This window comes from Neoarius graeffei, chromosome 27 (genome assembly GCF_027579695.1).
Source record: "Neoarius graeffei isolate fNeoGra1 chromosome 27, fNeoGra1.pri, whole genome shotgun sequence".
NCBI classification, from domain to species: Eukaryota; Metazoa; Chordata; class Actinopteri; order Siluriformes; family Ariidae; genus Neoarius; species Neoarius graeffei.
The window spans coordinates 4064213-4076817 of NC_083595.1; the positions used below are offsets into that span (position 1 = coordinate 4064213).

Consider the following 12605-nt stretch of genomic DNA (forward strand, 5'->3'; position numbering starts at 1 on the left):
TCGAGTGGTGACGTGCCTTATCAGCTGATGTTACTCTATGGAGGCGTGAACGTCCCGCCCAATTTGACAGGTAGTCCACGCCTCCTGCTGTCAGGTCGCTGCCCCAGGACTGCGCTCCAGGTGTGTGACAGCGCGTACGCTCCCTCATCCCGGTTCATGGTCCTCTGCACCCGCTTACGTATCTCCACTGCCTCCAAAATCCAACGCTGATATCTATTCTCTTCAGCGCGAATGACTCTGGCCTCTTCCCAATTCATTATATGATTTTGTCGTTTGCAGTGGTCTGAAATGGCTGATTTTAAGACAAAATCATATAATGAATTGGGAAGAGGCCAGAGTCATTTGCGCTGAAGAGAATAGATATCAGCATTGGATTTTGGAGGCAGTGGAGATACGTAAGCGGGTGCAGAGGACCATGAACCGGGATGAGGGAGCGTATGCGCTGTCACACACCTGGAGCGCAGTCCTGGGGCAGCGACCTGACAGCAGGAGGCGTGGACTACCTGTCAAATTGGGCGGGACGTTCACGCCTCCATAGAGTAACATCAGCTGATAAGGCACGTCACCACTCGACATCTGGTGACTGTTTTGAAGAAGGCGGAAGTGTTCGCCGAAACTGTCAACAAGCGAGGTAACATACTTAAAAATACGTGTCTTAAGAAACGAACTTAAAAGAAAAGTTCAACTTTGGTCTCATCTGACCAAAGCACCTTCTTCCACATGTTTGCTGTGTCCCCTACATGGCTTCTTATGCCTGTCTTTCAACAATGGCTTTCTTCTTGCCACTCTTCCAAAAAGGCCAGATTTGTGGAGTGTACGGCTTATAGTTGTCCTGTGCACAGATTCTCCCACCTGAGCTGTGGATTTCTGCAGCTCCTCCAGAGTGATCATGGGCCTCTTGGCTGCTTCTCTGACCAGTGCTCTCCTTGCTCGCTCTGTCAGTTTAGGTGGACGGCCATGTCTTGGTAGGTTTGCAGTTGTGCCATACTTTTAACATTTTTGAATGATGGATTGAACAGTGCTTCTTGAGATGTTCAGAGCTTGGGATATTTTTTATAACCTAACCCTGCTTTAAACTTCTCCAGAACTTTATCCCTGACCTGTCTGGTGAGTTCTTTGGTCTTCATGATGCTGTTTGTTCTTCAGTGTTCTCTAACAAACCACTGAGGCCTTCACAGAACAAGCGTATTTATGCTGAGAGTAAATTACACACAGTAGGACTCTATTAACTAATTAGATGACTTCTGAAGGCAATTGATTGCACTGGATTGTATTTAGAGGTATCAGAGTACAGGGGGCTGAATACTAATGCACGCCACATTTTTCAGATTTTTATTTGTTTAAAATTTTGAAGACCATTTATCATTTTCGTTTCACTTCACAATTCTGTGCTACTCTGTGTTGGTCTATCACATAAAATCTCAATAAAAAACTTTTAAGTTCGTGGTTGTAAGGTGGAAAACTGTGAAAAAGTTCAAGGGGTATGAATACTTTTGCAAGGCACTGTCCATGAATCTTGTCACATCGGCACGATTCAGTTCTTTGTAAGAAATGTAACAGGAAATAAATGAACACTGGAGTACGACTCATTTTCAACTCCTGTGATACAGACAGATAAAAACAGATCGAATGTGTGTGTTACTTATTTTTATGAGATGAGTTTTTGGAGCTTTAATATAAGAGTGTGAGGTGACAAACTAAACTGTTCCAGCTCCCAAATCATTTCAGTAAAGTTAATCCCAGAGAAAATAACTCCAAAAATCAATCAAAGGAAAAGACAATTTGAAGTTCCTGCAAAGAGACGTGATGAACTTTTCATGAATTTGGTAAAAAAATATTTGACATTTATGATGTTGGACATCGTGAAAAGTTCGATGAGTTGAACATTTTTCTTTTTTGTTTGTTTGCGTGTTTGTTTGTTTGTTTGTTTGTTTGTGTTGTTGTATTTGTTTGTATGGTCACAATTGCAAATGTTAATAAGATAATTTGGGGAAATGTTTTATTCTCTGTTTAATTTTTTTTGTATTTTAGCTTTTTTAATTCCAGTTAATTTATTTGTTTGTTTGTTTTTGTTTGAATTTATGACAAGACGTTTGAACTCAGTCATCCATTTTCACTGATTTGATCTGATTCATTAACTCAACTTAATCAAATAAAATTCAGCAGAACCTTGATTGGAAGATGTTTGCGATTGTGAGTCATCATCTTTAAGATTACACTCTGAATTAAAATCTCGAAGGTGAAAATGGTTTGCTGTGTAAAGGAAATGTAACTGGATAAAAATACAAGGAGTCATTTTTCATTACATCCAGATGAAGTACAAATATCCTGGATAATAGAATTTGGTTTTACACACACACACACACACACACACACAGATTACATTAATCAGTCACACACTCTTGACCCTGCATGTGTTTATAATAAATCGATTTTTCACGCTCAGGCTTCGGACACACTCGTCTCGTCGATTTCCAGAACATCCATTCTGACGTTGAATCAAACAGCAGCTGGATTTGTTCTACATTATTGATCCAGATGTGCATCAATACCCAGAAAACATGGCATCTTCAGGGACGCCATGCAGTTAAACGTCACACTTATGAGCAGAAACATGATGAAATCATTAAAGGAAACTGAGCCTGAGGGAGTCGTACACAAAGAAAACATGCTTAGTGCACAATAACATCAGCGCTGTGTGTTTTATTTTTCCCTCAGGAGACATGAACGTTTTACCGGTCAGCTTTAAACACAGTGTGTGCAGTGAACAGGCACTGATATTTAATCATATCGTAATAATGTCATGCTTTAAATAGATGTGATACCGTACTCAACCTTATTTTCAGGCCTTTAAATTCCTATAGTTGTAATTATCAGAAGTCAGTAAATACGATTTAAAACGGCGCAGGAGGGTAAATCAGTGCAGCTTCGACAGAATAACAGACATTAACACACGTGTACAACATAACACATCTTATATTTAAAGGACTGCGTAAGAGAGGAGACAGGGTCAAAAGAGAGGACACAGGGTCAAAAGGGTGGAGACATGGTCAAAAGGGTGGAGATGTGGCCAAAAGAGAGGAGACATGGTCAAAAGAGAGGGCACAGGGTTGAAAGGGTGGAGACATGCTCGAAAGAGAGGAGACATGGTCGAAAGAGAGGAAACATGGCCAAAAGAGAGGACACAGGGTTGAAAGGGTGGAGAAGTGGTCAAAAGGGTGGAGACATGGCCGAAAGAGAGTAGACATGCCCAAAAGAGAGGACACAGGGTTGAAAGGGTGGAGACATCCTTGAAAGAGAGGAGACGTAGTCAAAAGAGAAGAAACATGGCTGAAAGAGAGGAGACATGGTTGAAAGAGAGGAGACATGGCCGAAAGAGAGGACACAGGGTCAAAAGGGTGGAGGCATGGCCAAAAGAGAGGAGACATGGCTGAAAGAGAGGACACAGGGGTGAAAGGGTAGAGACATGGTCAAAAGGGTGGAGACATGGCCGAAAAAGAGGACACAGGGTCAAAAGAGAGGAGACATGGCCAAAAGAGAGGACATACAGTCAAAAGGGTGGAGATGTGGTCAAAAGGGTGGAGACATGGTTGAAAGAGAGGAGACATAGCCAAAAGAGAGGACACAGGGTTGAAAAGGTGGAGACCACTGGTGGCTCGTTAATAGGGGCGATTTGGGCGACGCACTCCCAAACAGGGAGGGAGATTTTTTTTTTTTATCTACTCCTACTACCACGGCAACAGTAATGTCATTGTCCAATCAGGCTAAGGTCGTGCCTGGTGTAGCCACGCCCTTTTGGGGCGATTTCTGTCGGGTTCAGATTTGCCCCAAAATCTCCCATTGACACTAATGGTACGTACGTTTTTTTCGAAAATCCTGCTCCCAATGCATTTTCTATTAGGTTTTATGTGCTCGCACAGGCAGCGTGCTTACATCATACGCCTGTTGCGCCGCGCAAGTGTTGCCAGATTGGGCGTTTTTAAGTGCATTTTAGCGGGTTTTGAACATAATTTTGGGCTGGAAAACGCAACTTGCGCGGGAAATGTGTGAACATTCTATGAAGAAGATGGCGAGTGTTGAGTGCAACAATATGATAGCGTCTCTGAAAGAAGTTCCCTTTAGTCGTCGTACCAATGAGGAGAAAACGGCAATCAAACAGCTAGGACCTTCTAGACCGAATTTAAACATCAAGCAAGTGTCTACGAAGGGGGAGAAGACCTGCTCAAGAGGTTTTAACAAGAACTGGTACCACCGGAAAACTTGGCTAGCTGGCTGTGATGTAGTCAATGCTCTTTTTTGCTACCCTTGTGTTCTCTTCCACCCTGGAAGTAGCACAGCAGACGGTACAGTGATATCTGATATTTGAATTTACTAGGCAAAGGGGTTTTTTTGTGTGTGTGTTACCAATGGCAGTTGTTTTACCAATGGCAGTTTAACATTGCCATGTTTTTGTTTTAATGGCAGTTTAACATTGCCATGTTTTTGTTTTAGCAATAGCAGTTTAACATTGCCATGCTTGGAATATTTCAGTAGCCTCAAGTTCTCTCTGACTTGGTGTAAATTAAGCATATTTTCAGTTTTTATATATTGTACAGTATGTGTGTTCATTGGAGCCAGCAGCACCTTACCTTTTTTCCAACTTGTTAAGCCAAGTTGCACTGACTACAAAACCTTGTGTAACCTTGTGTGTATATAGCTAAATAACTAAAGCCTTTTGTGTTCATTGACATGCTTGTAATACTTTAAATTTCCTTTTAAGGCATGGCTTTCTGGAGGAATTCTTGGGAAAAAAAACTGCAGAATTTATTTAGAATTATTATTTGTTGTTAAAATGGTGCAATTCCATATAAAAAAAACCACATAATTAAGCTGCACATGTTTGTTTGATGGTTATGCTTTTCTTCATCTTTTTCAAAACTTAAATAAACACTTGTTTTGGATTTATATCCTGCCACTTTAATTGCATTCTTTAGAATGAAGAAATTAGAATATGTTTATAATTAAGAATTTGTGTCTACTTATTATAGAATACTGGAAAAATATGAGAAAATAAATGAGTAATGTAATATTAATTGATTGTGATGCCAAATGTTTTGCTTTGAAGGCTTCACAATGAATCTTCCTTAGTTTTAGCCTGGCAAGCCAGACTAAATGTGAATATTTGCCACTCGTAGGCAAAAATATTTTTGGCCGCTAGGCGGGTGGGTCTAGTTTACTAGGCTACCTTAGTTTGCCACCTTTAACTTGTTCAGTGTTGCCACCTAGTGGAGAGAAGAGATATTGTCTATATTGATATCTGAATTTACCAGGCAAAAACAAGTTCGGCCAATTGATTTGCTATCTAGGTCAATTTACTTCAGTCCTGTGGACATTTATGGTCCGTGTAGACATAACGGGGGGAAAACTGCCCCCCCCTGAAAAAAAATTCAGGAGCCGCCACTGGTGGAGACATGCTCGAAAGAGAGGAGACATGGTCAAAAGAGAGGACACATGTTAGGACTTGGACTGTTTTGGCCTCTAGAGGCCGCTGTTATTTCCTTTTCGTGTCATATTTATTTTGGCCTCTAGAGGCCGCCACTGTTCCTGTGTTTTGTGTTTTTTTTTGTTAATTGCCTGTTAGTCCTAATTATCTTCACCTGTGTCCTTAATTAGTTTGTGTATTTATACCCCTGAGTTCAGTCCTCTTGTCACGGAGTCTTTGTGCTGTTATGTTTATCTCCAGTTTCCTTTGTACTGTGTTTTGTGGATCTTCTGAGCTTTTGCATTTTTGCCTTTTTCTTTTTGAATTATACTCTTTGTTTTTGTTTTTTTTGTTTTGCCCTGGATTGTATATAGTGTACATAGTATAAATAAACCTTTTGTTACTTTTTCTACTCACGCCTCTGCATTGGAGTCATTCCCCTGGTGGCCTAGTGGGGGTTTGCTGGATCATCACACCAACGAACCAGGTTCGAATCCCAGCAAAACCCTAACAACACAAGGTCGAAAGGGTGGAGACAGTGGCGGTTCTAGACCAAAATTACTAGGGGGGGGCCGAGGTGGGGCCAGTGTTTTTTCAGGGGGGCACATATGGACAAAACATGGCAATATTTAAGCGTTCAAAATGTTTTGTTTAGTTTATTTAAAACCAAAACAAAATACATTGAGCATAAATACAATGAGATAAACATTGTCTCAATAGCCTAAACATAAATTGTGCTCAATAAATCTTAAAACCATGTTTCTCTTTTTTGTAAAATAAGATTTCTATTTTTGCATACAATGAACCTTTTATCTGTCCAATGACACTTTTTAAATTCACAGCATGAATGAATTTTCTTTTTCACAGCATGAGACTTGAATGTACAATCACTATCTTTATCTAAATCACACTGTCATCATCTCACTCTCTTTATGTACAGCAGGGGGGAAAAATAGAAAGAAAAAATAAATTCACATACAGTGGTCTCAGAATCACCCTATAGCATTCACAGCAGGCTGAAACACTACAACAACAAGATTCTGCGATTGTGACTCCTTGAGAAACGGTCTACAAATGCATCAAGGTTCAAATCCTTGGACCTTCTGGATTCAGTGCTGAGCACACCAAGATTGCTTAGACGCTCCTCACTAATGGTGGACCGGAGGTAGGTCTTCACCAGTTTCAAAGTGGAGAAACTCCGCTCACAAGAGGCAGAGCTCACTGGGAGTGCCACAGCTATTTTGCATAGTCTAAAGAGCTCAAAAAATACTTCTTTATATGGCTCAGTGAAACGTGTCAACGCTACTGTATCTGATGGCTTTTCAATCAAAAAACTTCGGACGTGACAGCTGTTATTTCTCACGTCCGAAGTTTACAATTCGCGCTGCTGCTGGTCTTTCTGCTGCAGGTAACAGTGTGCGTGTAGTCCTTTAAGGAGTCCGTGTAGAACACTCCGTCATGTCAGTTCCGATCTTCGAGCCAGCGCACGTCAAAATTAATAAATCTTATTATCTGTTCAGCACAGGGGCCACAACAGGGGCCAGGAGCAATTTTACAGGGGCACTGGCCCCCCCTGGCCCCCGTTTAAAACCGCCTATGGGTGGAGACATGGCCAAAAGAGAGGACACAGGGTCGAAAGAGAGGACACAGGGTTGAAAGAGAGAAGACATGGTTGAAAGAGAGGACACAGGGTCGAAAGAGAGGACACAGGGTTGAAAGAGAGAAGACATGGTCGAAAGAGAGGACACAGGGTCGAAAGAGAGGACACAGGGTCGAAAGAGAGGACACAGGGTTGAAAGAGAGAAGACATGGTTGAAAGAGAGGACACAGGGTTGAAAGAGAAGATACAGGGTCTAAAGAGAGGAGACATGGCCAAAAGAGAGGGCACAGGGTCGAAAGAGAGGGCACAGGGTCGAAAGAGAGGGCACAGGGTCGAAAGAGAGGACACGTGGCCAAAAGTGATGAGACATGGTTGAAAGAGAGGACTTGTGGTCTAAATTCTGCTTCTCATCTCCACTGTTCCATTCAGCAACCACACATCGAAGCTTCACATAAAATCCTGATAGAAAACGTCATGTTTGTTGATTTCAGAAAACTAATATAACTCGGTATAATTTTCATCCTCTTCATAAATAAACCCTTCTGCCTCTGTGTCCTGCAGTCTGTTCACAGTCCGCTCTGGACGCTGTGCAGCAGAAAGCGCAACAATTTGCTCCTGTATGAAAGAATAAAGTCGCTGAAAAGAGTCAGGAGAGATGTTCAGAAAGTTCCTCCAGTTGGAAAAGTGCACGAACTTTGCACTCGAATCTCACGGTCATGATTTATAGTTCTTCTCTGTGCTGCTTTTCTTGAAATATTGCCATAAAACTTTGAAGTTTCTCCTCGCACGCTGTCAGAGAGCCGAGCGGATCCTGCTGAGCTGAGCAGTAAAGCCGCTTCCAGCTGCGTCGAAGCACATCCCGCACATTACTGCGTTTATCACGGAGGAAATAAAGCACGATGGAGTCTGGTGTCGCTGCAGCGGAGCTTCATCTCTCCCTGCCATCAGCTCACAATCTCGGACAACAGGATATGAAGGAGATTATTAGTGCAGTGTGTGTGTGTGTGTGTGTCTGAGTGTTTCTCTAATCAGCACTGGTGGAGTAAATAACAGAGAAATAAATTCATGAAACTCATGAAAACTTCTGCATCCTAATTGGTCAGAAGGTGTTGATTAATTTTCTCTTACAGCAGCTCTGACAGTAGTGCAGCTGCACATCACAGGGTCACAGTCAGTGGTGGTTCTAGACCAAAATTACTAGGGGGGCCGAGGTGGGGCCAGTGTTTTTTCAGGGGGGCACATAAGGACAAAACATGGCAATATTTAAGCGTTCAAAATGTTTAGTTTAGTTTATTTAAAACCAAAACAAAATACATTGAGCATAAATACAATGAGAGAAACATTCTGTCTCAATAGCCTAAACATAAAATAAATTGTGCTCAATAAATCTTAAAACCATGTTTCTCTTTTTTGTAAAATAAGATTTCTATTTTTGCATACAATGAATCTTTTCTTCAGATGTGGCTGCACTGGAGTGTCGTCCAAGCACTTGCTGATATCTGGAGAAAGATGAATACAGTAAATATGAGAGTGCGACTGAGAACAACATTTATTTATCATTATTCATTTATTAATTTATTATTATATCTATTATTTTTATTTTATATTTATTAATTATTATTCAGACTTCACACTTTCAGGGTAGGCTATATGAATTGTACGCCAACACTGCTCACACACATGCATTTGTTCAACATCACAAACCTGATGGTGCTGTACTTGATATGCATGGTGAATCTGGTTGTCCCAATGACTCGTTGGGTTGTCCCTCATTCTGTCCCTCAATCTGATCCTGAATGTCTTCATCCTCACTCTCAGATTGCCTTTCAGATGCCTCACTTTCCACCTCTCCAACCACCACCTCTGGCTCTCTCTCCACCTCTGGCTCGCTCTCCTCTTTCATAAGCTTCATCTTCCTTACTCTCTCTATGTTGCTTTTTGCCAACAGGGGCAAAAAAGGACATAATGTCCTTCTTGCTTCTTTCCATGATGATAGTCTACAGTAGGTCTATACTAAAAAGTAAATGGAGAGGAATGTAGCCTCTACATATCACAAGGACATTCAAGTTTTACAAGAAGGTTAAACACTGTTGGTTATTTTACCCATTTCCCAAAAATATTAAATTAGGCTACTTATTGCTGTGCAACGCACTTTTAAGAAAGCGCAATAAAACGGATTTATTATTGTAGTGAACAACAACAGTAAAACACGGATATGTGCAAACACTGATGTTACAAAATTGAATAACTTTCCTTACCTTCGCCCCTTTGCAGTAGCCTAGTCCTTGCAGGGCTGCAGCTGTTATCTCTCACGTCCGAAGTTTACAATTCACGCTGCTGCTGATCTTTCTGCTGCAGGTAACAGTGTGCGTGTAGCGCTTTAAGGAGTCCGTGTAGAACACTCCGTCATGTCAGTTCCGATCTTCGAGCCAGCACACGTCGAAATTAATAAAGCTTATTATCTGTTCAGCACAGGGGCCACAACAGGGGCCAGGAGCAATTTTACAGGGGCACTGGCCCCCCCTGGCCGCTGTTTAAAACCGCCTATGGTTACAGTATATTAACGGTATCGTTTCCATAGTAACGGCTCATTCACAGGAACTCATAGAGCGGATGCTCCACTAATAATAAACGGAGTAAAAGCTGTGATGGTGGTGATGTCATAAAGTAACGAGATTCATGGAAGGAGTCTCCAGTGTCAGCACTTTGTAACAGTCAGAGCTAAAGCTTTCTGACGTCTTCAGGACTGATATTAGAGACGTGAGAACAGGAAGTCACTTTTTTTTTTTCACCGAACATTAAACGCCACAAGTGTAAAATCTCTCAAATCGCCTGCAAATTGTTGCGGAGTAAAAGAAATAAAACACTTCGTGACATGCTGTCATGGGAAAATAATCAGCTTTGGGGTGATTGTGTTGCAGGAAGCATACATATTTAATTTTTATCTTCTTGTAATTTTACTTTTTTGTGTGTAGAATATTTTAAAAAATGGAGCTACATTTCCACATCCCTTTGAAACCACTGTGGGGGATACAAACTTTTGCATTCAGCTGTCTCTCTCTGTGAGTGTGTGTGAGGATATTGATTTTAGTCAAGGTTTTATTTGGTCTTTGCACACACACACACACACACACACACACACACACACACAGCCAATTAAATCTCTGTTTCTCATCAGTAAGAGTGTAAACTCAAGACCACACACACAATTCCATGCAGGTTTTTGTTTTTAATTTGTGATGTGTGTGTGTGTGTGTGTGTGTGTGTGTGTGTGTGTGTGTTGTGAGACTCCGTCATGTTCCTCAGGGAGTCGAGTGGCTTAAAAAACAAAAACGAAAAAAATCAATTACTTCAGGAACAAGAAACAAAATCAACCAATTTCACGTGTGGATCTGGAACGTGACGCCATTTGATGCATTTCCACACCAACTAATACAAACACACTGATTTATTTATTTATTTATTTATTTACTGATTGATTAATTTGTGTGTGTGTGTGTGTGTGTGTGTGTGTGTGTGTGTGTGTGTGTTAAACCCGACCTCTCCATTATTGATTTCTCTGTCACATTTTGTATTATCTGACTGTTTACACTAATTCATTTCAGAGTGTGTGTGTGTGTGTGTGTGTGTGTGTGTGTGTGTGTGTTTCACGAATACCGTTTATTACCTGATACCTATTATAGATTTTGAATGTTTTATAACCTGAGCTTTGGTATTAAAATTATGCATGAAATCAATAGAGCAGATTTCAAACCTTTGGTCCTCGAGATTGAGGGACATGTGGATTCTGTCTGTTGAATATTTTTACATCAATAAGCTTTGAACATTAAAACCACATCAGATAAACCTCTTTAAAAAGATAAAAGAAATCAGACATGAGAAAAAAATTCAAAGGATGGAGTTTAACGGTGTTGCACTGGAGCTGGGAAAAGTCTCCGTGTTTAATGTGATGGGATTTTAAAGGAGAACTGAAGGCAATTTTTTTTTATTATCAAAATTCTATTTCTCTCATTTTATTAAATATCGGAATGCATTTTTGATCGCTATTTTGTCGCTGCTATAGCAAGTTATGAGTGTTTGAAATATGCGCTGTAATGTATCAGTCCATATGTCAAAGCAATGGCTGCAAACGAAATTCATTGAAACCTGTGCAAGACATCGTAGGACAGAAGTAAAACGTACAGCGGAAATCATAGTCACCAACATCTGCCAACGTTGCCAAAAGACACACGCGCCCTCCTTCGAATTAGCCTGGGAAATCCCATGCTGCTTTGCACAATCGTTCCGATCTGAAAAGACAGCATGGAAACTATGGTCTAAAGGCTCGCCTGAGTTAGGGAGCCAATCAGAGAGTGGGGAGGGGTGGAAAGACGGTGACACGTACTACTCGACAAACGGAGGCTTGTAGTTTATTTGGGACTGTTTACGGATCACATTTAACATGGCGGCGAGCGATACGAACCAAACTTTCGATCAAGCTTTAGACACTGTTCTGAATAGTTTAGAGCGAAAGTTTGTTTTAAAACGGCAGTAATCGTTTGGTGCCATTGTTTTCCTATTTTTGTTTTGCCTTCTCTTTCCTTCTCTTCTTCGTCGCTCTAATTACGTCACCGGGTACAACTGCCATGATTGGCCATGGGCCATGATTGGCCATACGCCAAATGATAGACATTCACAACGTCCAATAAACGGCCGTTGACAATCGTAAACCACACCTCCCCTACGAGAAATTCAGTAGGCGGATTCCAGACCATATTTCACTTGTGATATGGTCTGGTGTTAACCAGACTACCTTCGAATGCTGATGTAATCAAGTGGAAGTTTTCCCTGTGTCCGAAATCGCTCCCTACTCACTATATAGGGCACTGTATACTGTAGTGTAGACGCCATTTTGTAGTGCTGTCCAAAACCTTAGTGAGGATTGTGTGAAATGCGCTCAGTATAATATGGATTTATCCCAAAAATACATGCATGTATTGATTATTTTGAAAACCCACCAGCCGACTGACTTGGCACGTTTTAACTGTGCGACAGTAATGACGTAAATACCAGCGCAATGGACTCATCCTTATCCTGTCGTCTTTCCAACTCTTCTCTACTCCACGTTAGTTTGAAGTCGTATGGAATAATCTCCATCACTGATGAAGCTGGCAAATCTCGAAATTAATCTAAACTGGAATGATCTGGCGATCTGGCTGCTGTGTAAACAGTTTTCAAAATGGCGCCGCTGACACTTCACGTTTGAAGTCTCGCGCAAGTCTCGTGAAGATCGCGCGGATAAGCGACGCCTGCTGTGGACCAAACGGACTACGTTCAACACGGCTAAAGACCGAAAAGGCTGAGAAGTGTACTGTAATATAATATGCCAATACAAGTCACGATATAAGGTTAATAAAACCGAAAATGTAATTGAATAACACGTTAATTAAGAAATAAAGCAAGTTTAAAAATGACTTCAGTTCTCATTTAATGTTCAGGTTTTTTATTTGTCACAGACACGATGCTCGAGACAACGGAAAGTGTAATAAAGGGCAGTAATGCAGT

At 41.1% G+C, this 12605-nt stretch overlaps 1 long non-coding RNA gene across 1 annotated transcript; it reads right to left on the reverse strand.

Moving 5' to 3' along the window:
• Positions 1–7190: 7190 nt before the first annotated feature.
• LOC132875303 (uncharacterized) lies at positions 7191–9508 on the reverse strand. The gene is made up of 3 exons (XR_009651789.1): positions 9320–9508; positions 8766–9074; positions 7191–8560 (listed from the first exon to the last, which is right to left on the reverse strand). It is a non-coding gene; the product is annotated as an uncharacterized LOC132875303 (long non-coding RNA).
• Positions 9509–12605: the final 3097 nt, after the last annotated feature.